This window comes from Nannospalax galili, unplaced genomic scaffold, assembly GCF_000622305.1.
Source record: "Nannospalax galili isolate Female #2095 unplaced genomic scaffold, S.galili_v1.0 scaffold768, whole genome shotgun sequence".
Lineage (NCBI taxonomy): Eukaryota > Metazoa > Chordata > Mammalia > Rodentia > Spalacidae > Nannospalax > Nannospalax galili.
The window spans coordinates 6,099,759-6,107,150 of record NW_008360317.1 but is presented as its reverse complement, the minus strand read 5'-3'; positions in this window follow the sequence as shown (position 1 = coordinate 6,107,150).

Sequence of the window (7,392 nt, the reverse complement as noted above, 5' to 3'; positions counted from 1 at the left end):
TTTTTTTTTTTTTTTTTTTTTTTTTTGTACAAATCTCTCCATTGGTAAAGAAAAGCAATGGGCTTTATAGATGAAGCACAAGAGAACCACTTCAACCACTATTTCAACCCTTCCAAGGGCCTCAGACTGGCTTTGCTTGGGTCAGGTGGCCAAGCATCAGTGCCTCTTGCTGATTTCACAGAATGGTATTCTCTAACTGGGGTCATACACTTGCAGAGCATCAGGGCCAGAAGAGGGGGTAGATTGGCAGGTTCACCAGCATTACAGAGGTAGAGACAGCTCCCAGGGGAAAGGAACGTGAGCAGAGAAGGACCAGGCATCCAGTACAGATCCCTACCTCTCTCAGTGTCTGGCCACCCACTTTCACAGGGCCCAGAGGTTCTGTACGGAACTCCCCCCAATCCCCGGATCACAGTGATTTCTCTAGCTACTTCTTGTCCTAGGCCCTGACGTTGCTCAGGTCCAGAAAATAAACTTAATGTCTGTTACAGAACCACACACTCTGCTGCCTTCTGCTCTCACTGCTCAGAGAGACTTTCCATGCCTTGTTCTGGCTTCTTCTTGGCCTTCTCTTCCAGGGAATCTAGGGAACTAGACAGAAGGACTCAATATGCGCTACAGAGCTGTATCACAAATGCCTTCGTTTTCCTTCAACACTGGCCTTGCAGCCCAGATTTGCAGCCTTGAACTTTCCTCCCTGTAAGTTGAATTCCTTCTCAGAAATGTCCTGTGTCCCTAGTGCTAGCACACTTTAGGCAGGCCAGCCCTGTACTCTCCAAATGTTCCTACCAGGTCAGGCAAAGCGACTCATCATCACGCAAACTGGGATGGCTTCAGTGCCTGTTTCAAGAGGATTATTTTATTCTTGGCTAGATTACCTCGTTCAGTTTTCACTGGACACAATTACTTGTTAGTTGTTCTGAGTGACTTGTGAACTCTACCACTCGTGTTCTATCCGGCTTTCTGGGCAGAAATTTTGTTTTCCTTCCTCACATTTATTTGTACAAACTGCACAAGAATGGCATCAGCCCCACAGTACACCCAGGGTCATACAGTCTTCCTGTCCTCACTCTAGTAGACAAAAGCCTCTATTCTGGAGCCTTTACCAGGCTGTGGGCACCTTTAGAAGCCTGGGTTAAAACTGGAGCTGAAGCTGGACCTGCAGCCAAAGCTACAGGCTGGGCTTTGCATTGCCCTTGGCTCTCGCCTCTGGCCAACAAAGCCTGAGCCCCTTGGCAACATGGGTACAAGTGCACGTTCCAAGCTTAGAGTAGGCAATGAAAGGAAGTCAATTGAGCTTGTGGCTGATGCCTTCTTGGACTTTATGAGGGCCTTGATAGTCTCAGCTCCCATCCTCAAGGCCTTGCTATTGGTTGCTTCATCCTCTTTAGGCCTTTCTGTGCTTCATTACAAAGTACATGGTCCTTAGTTCCATTCTTGTGAGAGTCATATTTTTGTGATGCCATTTCTGTGTCTTTTTCAGGTCTAGTTGTGTGTGGTGTAGTTCTTGAACTTATCTGTGTCTGTGTCTGTGTCTGTGTCTGAGACTCCCAAAGGGCCTAGGACTAAAAGAGGAGGAAGTTCATAGGTAGAATTTACTTTGCTTCAATAAAGACCAAACATAACAGATTCACCTTGTTCTTTATTTGTGAGGTTCTGATTTACCTATCTCTGTTCCAGTGGGGACTGGACAGATGGCTCGGTCAGTAAAATGCCTGCCAAGCAAGCCTAGGTGAATTGCTGAGTTTCAGGTTCAGTGAGATACCCTGTCTCAAAAAATAAAGATGGAGAGATAGCTCAGCGAATAAAGGCACCTACAACCAAGCCTGATATTCTATGTTTGATCCCCAGGACCCATATGGTGAAGAGAGAGAAGTGACTCTCACAAGTTGTCCTCTGACCACCACACACATACACACATACACAAATAAATAACTGTAATTTTAAAACATTTCTAAACAAAACAAAGGTGGACTCAGGAGACAGAAGCAGGTGGATCTCTGTGAGGTCAAGGCCACCTGGTCCACATTGTGACTTCCAGGCAGACTGTAACTGGGGAGATCCTGTCAAAAACAAAACAAAAACAAAATAAAGGCAGAGTACAATCTTGAAAAGGTGCCCAGAGTTGTACACATGTACACACATGTATATATGCATCCATACACTGAAGATACCCATGCTAACAAGTATATATACCACACAAACACACATTACATATATATATATATGTTACTGTTTTAAGCCTGTAAATAAAACTTCAGTGTTACAATCCATGTAACTATTAATTCACTTATTGACTATTGGTAGAACTTTAAAACCTGGAGACCTTGACCAACTATAAGGTAACCTATTGTGTATTTTCAGTGTTGCCTGACCTGTCTGGGCCAAAAATTTCCTCGCATACATATAACGCATCGCCAATCTAAAGCTACAATCTATGCAAGCAGATGTTGACACTTACCATGGGTAGAAGTTCAATACCATCTTGGCCTTGTTCACCCATGGTGAGCATGCAGGCTCATGTCAAGACCAGGCTCCCTTCCTCTCCCTTGGCCTTCATCTGCCTTACTGATTCTCACACCTGTCATCACTAACCCCTAATCAGCACATCTTTCCTCTCAGTAGGTTGTGCTCATGCCCACTCATTTCCAACACTGATTTCCAATAATCACCCAACAAACACCCCAGGAGCCTCACCATGAGCCGGAAGCTCTGGACTAACATCAGCATCCTACACAGAGTAAGAGAATTAAAGAGATAATTTGGCAACCTTGTTTATCTCTTGCTGTTGTGAAACTACTGTTTTCTGGTGTTTAACTTACATAAAGACAAAGAATCTTAGCATGGTAGCACATGCCTATAATCTCAGCACTCAGGTCAGAAGGGGCCGATTGTGAGTTCAAGGCAAACCTGTGCTACATAGTGAGATCCTGTTTCAAAATAAAAAGTTTTTAAAAGGGCTGAGGATGTAACTTGGCAGTTGAGTGTTTGCCCATCATATGGGAGGTTTTGAGCTCAATTCAATCCCCCTTACCAAAATAAATAAACAAATAAATAACCTTTGTGTGTGTGTGTGTGTGTGTGTGTGTGTGTCTATGTGTGTCTGTGTATTTAGGCGTCTGTATGTCTGTGTCTGTGTGTGTCTGTATACGGACAAAGAAGCAAACACTGTCGGTTTAAAGCAGTGAATGGCAACTTAGTAGAGACACTGCTGGCGTCAGTTCTGACAGTGCATCTGTGCTACCATCCTTTTGGGTTTGCTGAGGCAGAGTATATTACACTATGGAGACTGATAATTCTGCTTTCTGTTATGTACAATACCCACATGACAATAGGATTAACGAACCAGTTTTAGTGTCCACCAGTCGGAAGAAGCATGCTGCTCATGGACACTGGCTGGCATATCAATGTTAACTCAGATTTACCAACTCTCCCAGAACCTGAGGCCCATTCTGCAGACTTTTCCTCTTCTTTTCTCATTTCTGAGCTGTGGCATAGAACTGTCCTCCCAGTGTCAAACTATAGACAGATGCCTTCTTCCCAAGCTTGGTTATACCTGCTTGATCATCACAAAGAAACCCGACTGTTGGCACTCAGCAAGAAAGGGGCTGAGAGAGTCAGTCACACCTCCCAACCAACCAGTCGGCCCCAGCAGCACAAGGGGGAGGGACTAAGGGTACCTAAGCTGAGAAAGCCTATAGGGAGATGCTCTCTCACCCTTTTGTGCAGCTGCGGGGAGGTCACATCATGCCTGTATGGAGACTTTCCAGTGCAGTCTTAGGGAGGAAGCACCTTAAGTAAACCCTCACCCATTGCTCTGCAATTAACCCTAATAAACTCTCTAGTTTCCCAAACTGTAGTTTGGAGAAAGTAGACCTCAGTTTGTTGTAAGGACGGTGGGAAGAGGGGGCTGAACTGTGTTTGCACCTTCCAGAAGGAATTTTAGCAACATAAACTCAACAGGAACAAGCATATCTATTTATCATTGATCATCTATCTATCTATCATCTATCTATCTATCTATCTATCTATCAATCATCTATCTATCTATCATCTATCACTCTATCTATCTATCTATCAATCATCTATCTATCTATCATCTATCTATCTATCTATCTATCTAAAAAAAACTTTATTGAGAATTTCATACATGTATATAAGGTGTTTTGATCAAATCCATACCCCCTCCATCCCCTACAACACCTCCCATATCTCCCCATCACTTTTTTTCTGACTTTCTTTCTTTCTTTCTTTCTCTCTTTCTTTCTTTCCTTCTTTCCAAACCAGTCTTTAAGGCAGTTAATGGAGAATCATTGATCAGAGGTACGTTTTCCAGAGGAAATGCTTAAAACAAGGCAACACCCACCATTTACTTACATGGTCTAAATCCTTTCTAAGCACCATTCCACTTAGTTACCAGTGAAGACCCATACGATGAGGACTATAGATTCCCCTCTTCTAGAAATGCAAACAGAAAATGTGAATGTTTAAAGAAGTTTCCTAAGGGGGCTTCTCACCCAGCAGACTGACTGTACCACAGCCAGGTCCTTCAGGACAGTATGCTGCAGGAAGATAAACTCACTTCTGTTCAAAAATCACCAACACAGCAGAAACTATATCTGCAGAAATAACGGCAAAATTTTCCCAAAGTTGATGAAAAAGATCTATGTACAGATCCTTGAAGCTTGGCAAACCAGGAACAGGCAGCTGCAAAGAAAAGCATGCCTACTAGGCCATCATCAAACTGCAGAAGCTCAAAGGGAAAATTTTGAAAGCAGTCAGAGGAGAAACAGCACAGAAACAAACAAAAAAAAACAACTTTAAGACATATTTCTATAGTTTCACAGAAAGCACTGTGGCATCATTAGGAGATAGCAGCAATTTTTATTTGGCGGGAAGATGCTGCAGATTGAACCCAGGGTCTCACACATGAAAACCTCTCACTCTACTTTGGGCTACACTTCCAGGGTGTGTTTTTTTTTTTTTTTTAATATAAGAAAAATAAAAAACCCTTGGGCTGGAGAGATTGCTCAGTGGTTAAGAACACTGCCTGTTCTTGCAGAAGACTCAGGTTCGAATCCCAGCACCCACATGGCAGCTAACAACTGTTTGTAACTCCAGTTCCAGGGGATCTGACAGCCTCTTCTGTCCTCCACGGGCATTGCACAACACGGGTGCACTTACCTATATGCAGGCAATATACACATACACATAAAATAAAAATGATAAATAAAATATTTTCTAAAAGGAAAAGAAAAGAAAAGAAAAGAAAAAAAGCCTCCATAAAACTATGGACCCGAAATTTGTATCTGGCCAAAAATATTCTAAGGGTAAAAGTAAGACATTTTCTAATAAATAATAGCTGATTTTTTTTGCCAATAGACTTGCACTATAAAGGATATTCTTCAGATTGCAAGGAAATTATAACAGATGGAAATTTAGATTTCTAGAATTTAAAGTTTCAAGTAAAGAACAACTGGGAGACAGCTCCGTCCATAAAGTGCTTGCCATTCAAGCAGAAAGATTAGAGTTCAATCCCCAGAATCTACAGAAAAAGCCAGACCTGGTGGGTAGTGCTTATAATTCCAGTGCTGGGAGGTAGACATACAAGCATCACTGGGGCTCACTGGCCAGTCAGCCTAGCCTAAGGTTCCAGTAAGAAACTGTCTCAAAAAACGAGGGCCAATGAGACAGCTCAGTGAGCGAAGGCACTTTCAGCCAAGTCTGAGGACCTGAGTTCGATTCCTAGAACCCACATGGTGAAAGGAGAGAACCAGCTTTGTCTTCTGACCTCCATATATATGCTTTGACATGCACATCCACACACATACCCACACACATACACACAATAAATAAATAAGCAAGCAAAAAATGTTTTTAAAAACTGGTTTTAAAAAAAAAAAACAAGTTAGATGGTTCCTAAGGAACAACCCCTGAGGTTAACCTCTGACTTCTACTTGCACAAACACATGCCAGCTCACACACATATGAGCACATGCATGCCTACACAAACACACATATATACATACAAAAAGAAGAAAAAGAAAAAGAACAGTATGTATCTAGGTGAAATAACTCATTTCTGATTCCTGGAGATAGATTTTGATAAGTGCATAAGAGTTTGGAGAAAATAATTAGAAGTGAAAACATTTAAATAATGATGTGGTAAAATCATTTGTCATAAGGACAAAGATATTATTTTCCTTTTTAGCATTGTTTTAGGACTTTTCCTTAGTAAGGTTATAAACTTAGAATTTTTTTGTCTTATGTTAGTCCTAGGCTTTCTGTGACTGTAACAAGCACATGAGATAACTTAAAAAGAGGACCAGTTTATTTTAGCTCACATTTTCAGAGGTTCACATGGTTGCTTGGCCCATTGCTTTGGGCCGTGGTAGAAGAATATATCAGGGCCAAAACCATGACAGAGGTGACCAGGAAGCAAAGAGAAAGACAAGATAAGCCTAGGCTCCAACATCACCTTCAAGGACCCACCCACAATGATCTAACTTCCTTCCTCTAGACTTCCTAAAAGTTCTACTCCCTCCCAAGAGTGCCATGGGCTGGTGACCTAATTTTCACCTCATGGACCTTTGTGGGGCGGGGGGGGGGGCGGGGGGGGGGGGATTGCCAATCCCAACTCTAGCATGCCTTCTTTTGCACAAACTTTCTATTTTTATATAGTTTGAACAATTTTAAAAATTTAATTATAAGGGCTAGAAGATGAAAGGGAAGAGAGATCAGAATGTAGTCAGTTAACAAGCTCAGACCCAAACAGCAAATGACAGGTTTGTATTCCTGAATGTGTGAACATTAAAATCTTAACTCAAATGCCATCACGACCTCTTAATTGGCATACATTCTGCTTACAACCTCAGTGACACTTCTCCTAAAGATGGAAAAAATTAAGGGGTGTGGGGAGAGAAAGAGGCCCCTTACACCTGGGATCTGTTTTATATTTCTTTTTCTTTTTTTCTTTTTTTGTCTTTTTGGGACACGGTCTCCCTGTAGCCCCAGCTGGCCTGGAACTCACTATGTAGACCAGGTTGGCCTTGAGCTCACAGAGATCCACCTGCCTCTGCCTTCTGAGTGATGGGATTAAAGGTGTGTGTACCACCACACCCAGCCTGTTTTACATTTCTTAAAGGACCAGGAGTTTCAACACAGCTGAAAAAAAAAAAAGCTATGAAAATTACCAACAGAGAGAATTCTCCCTTCTCTGAAAGATATCTCAAACAAGGGTGTTAAAACAATTAACCCACATGTAACCCCAGAATGTATATAACCTTTGAGCTCTATCAGTGTTCCTTTCTCACCCATAAACCCATAAACCTAAACAAACTTTCTCAGAAGCTATCTTACAATTTCATTTGCAAAAGGAAATTCATCACATAG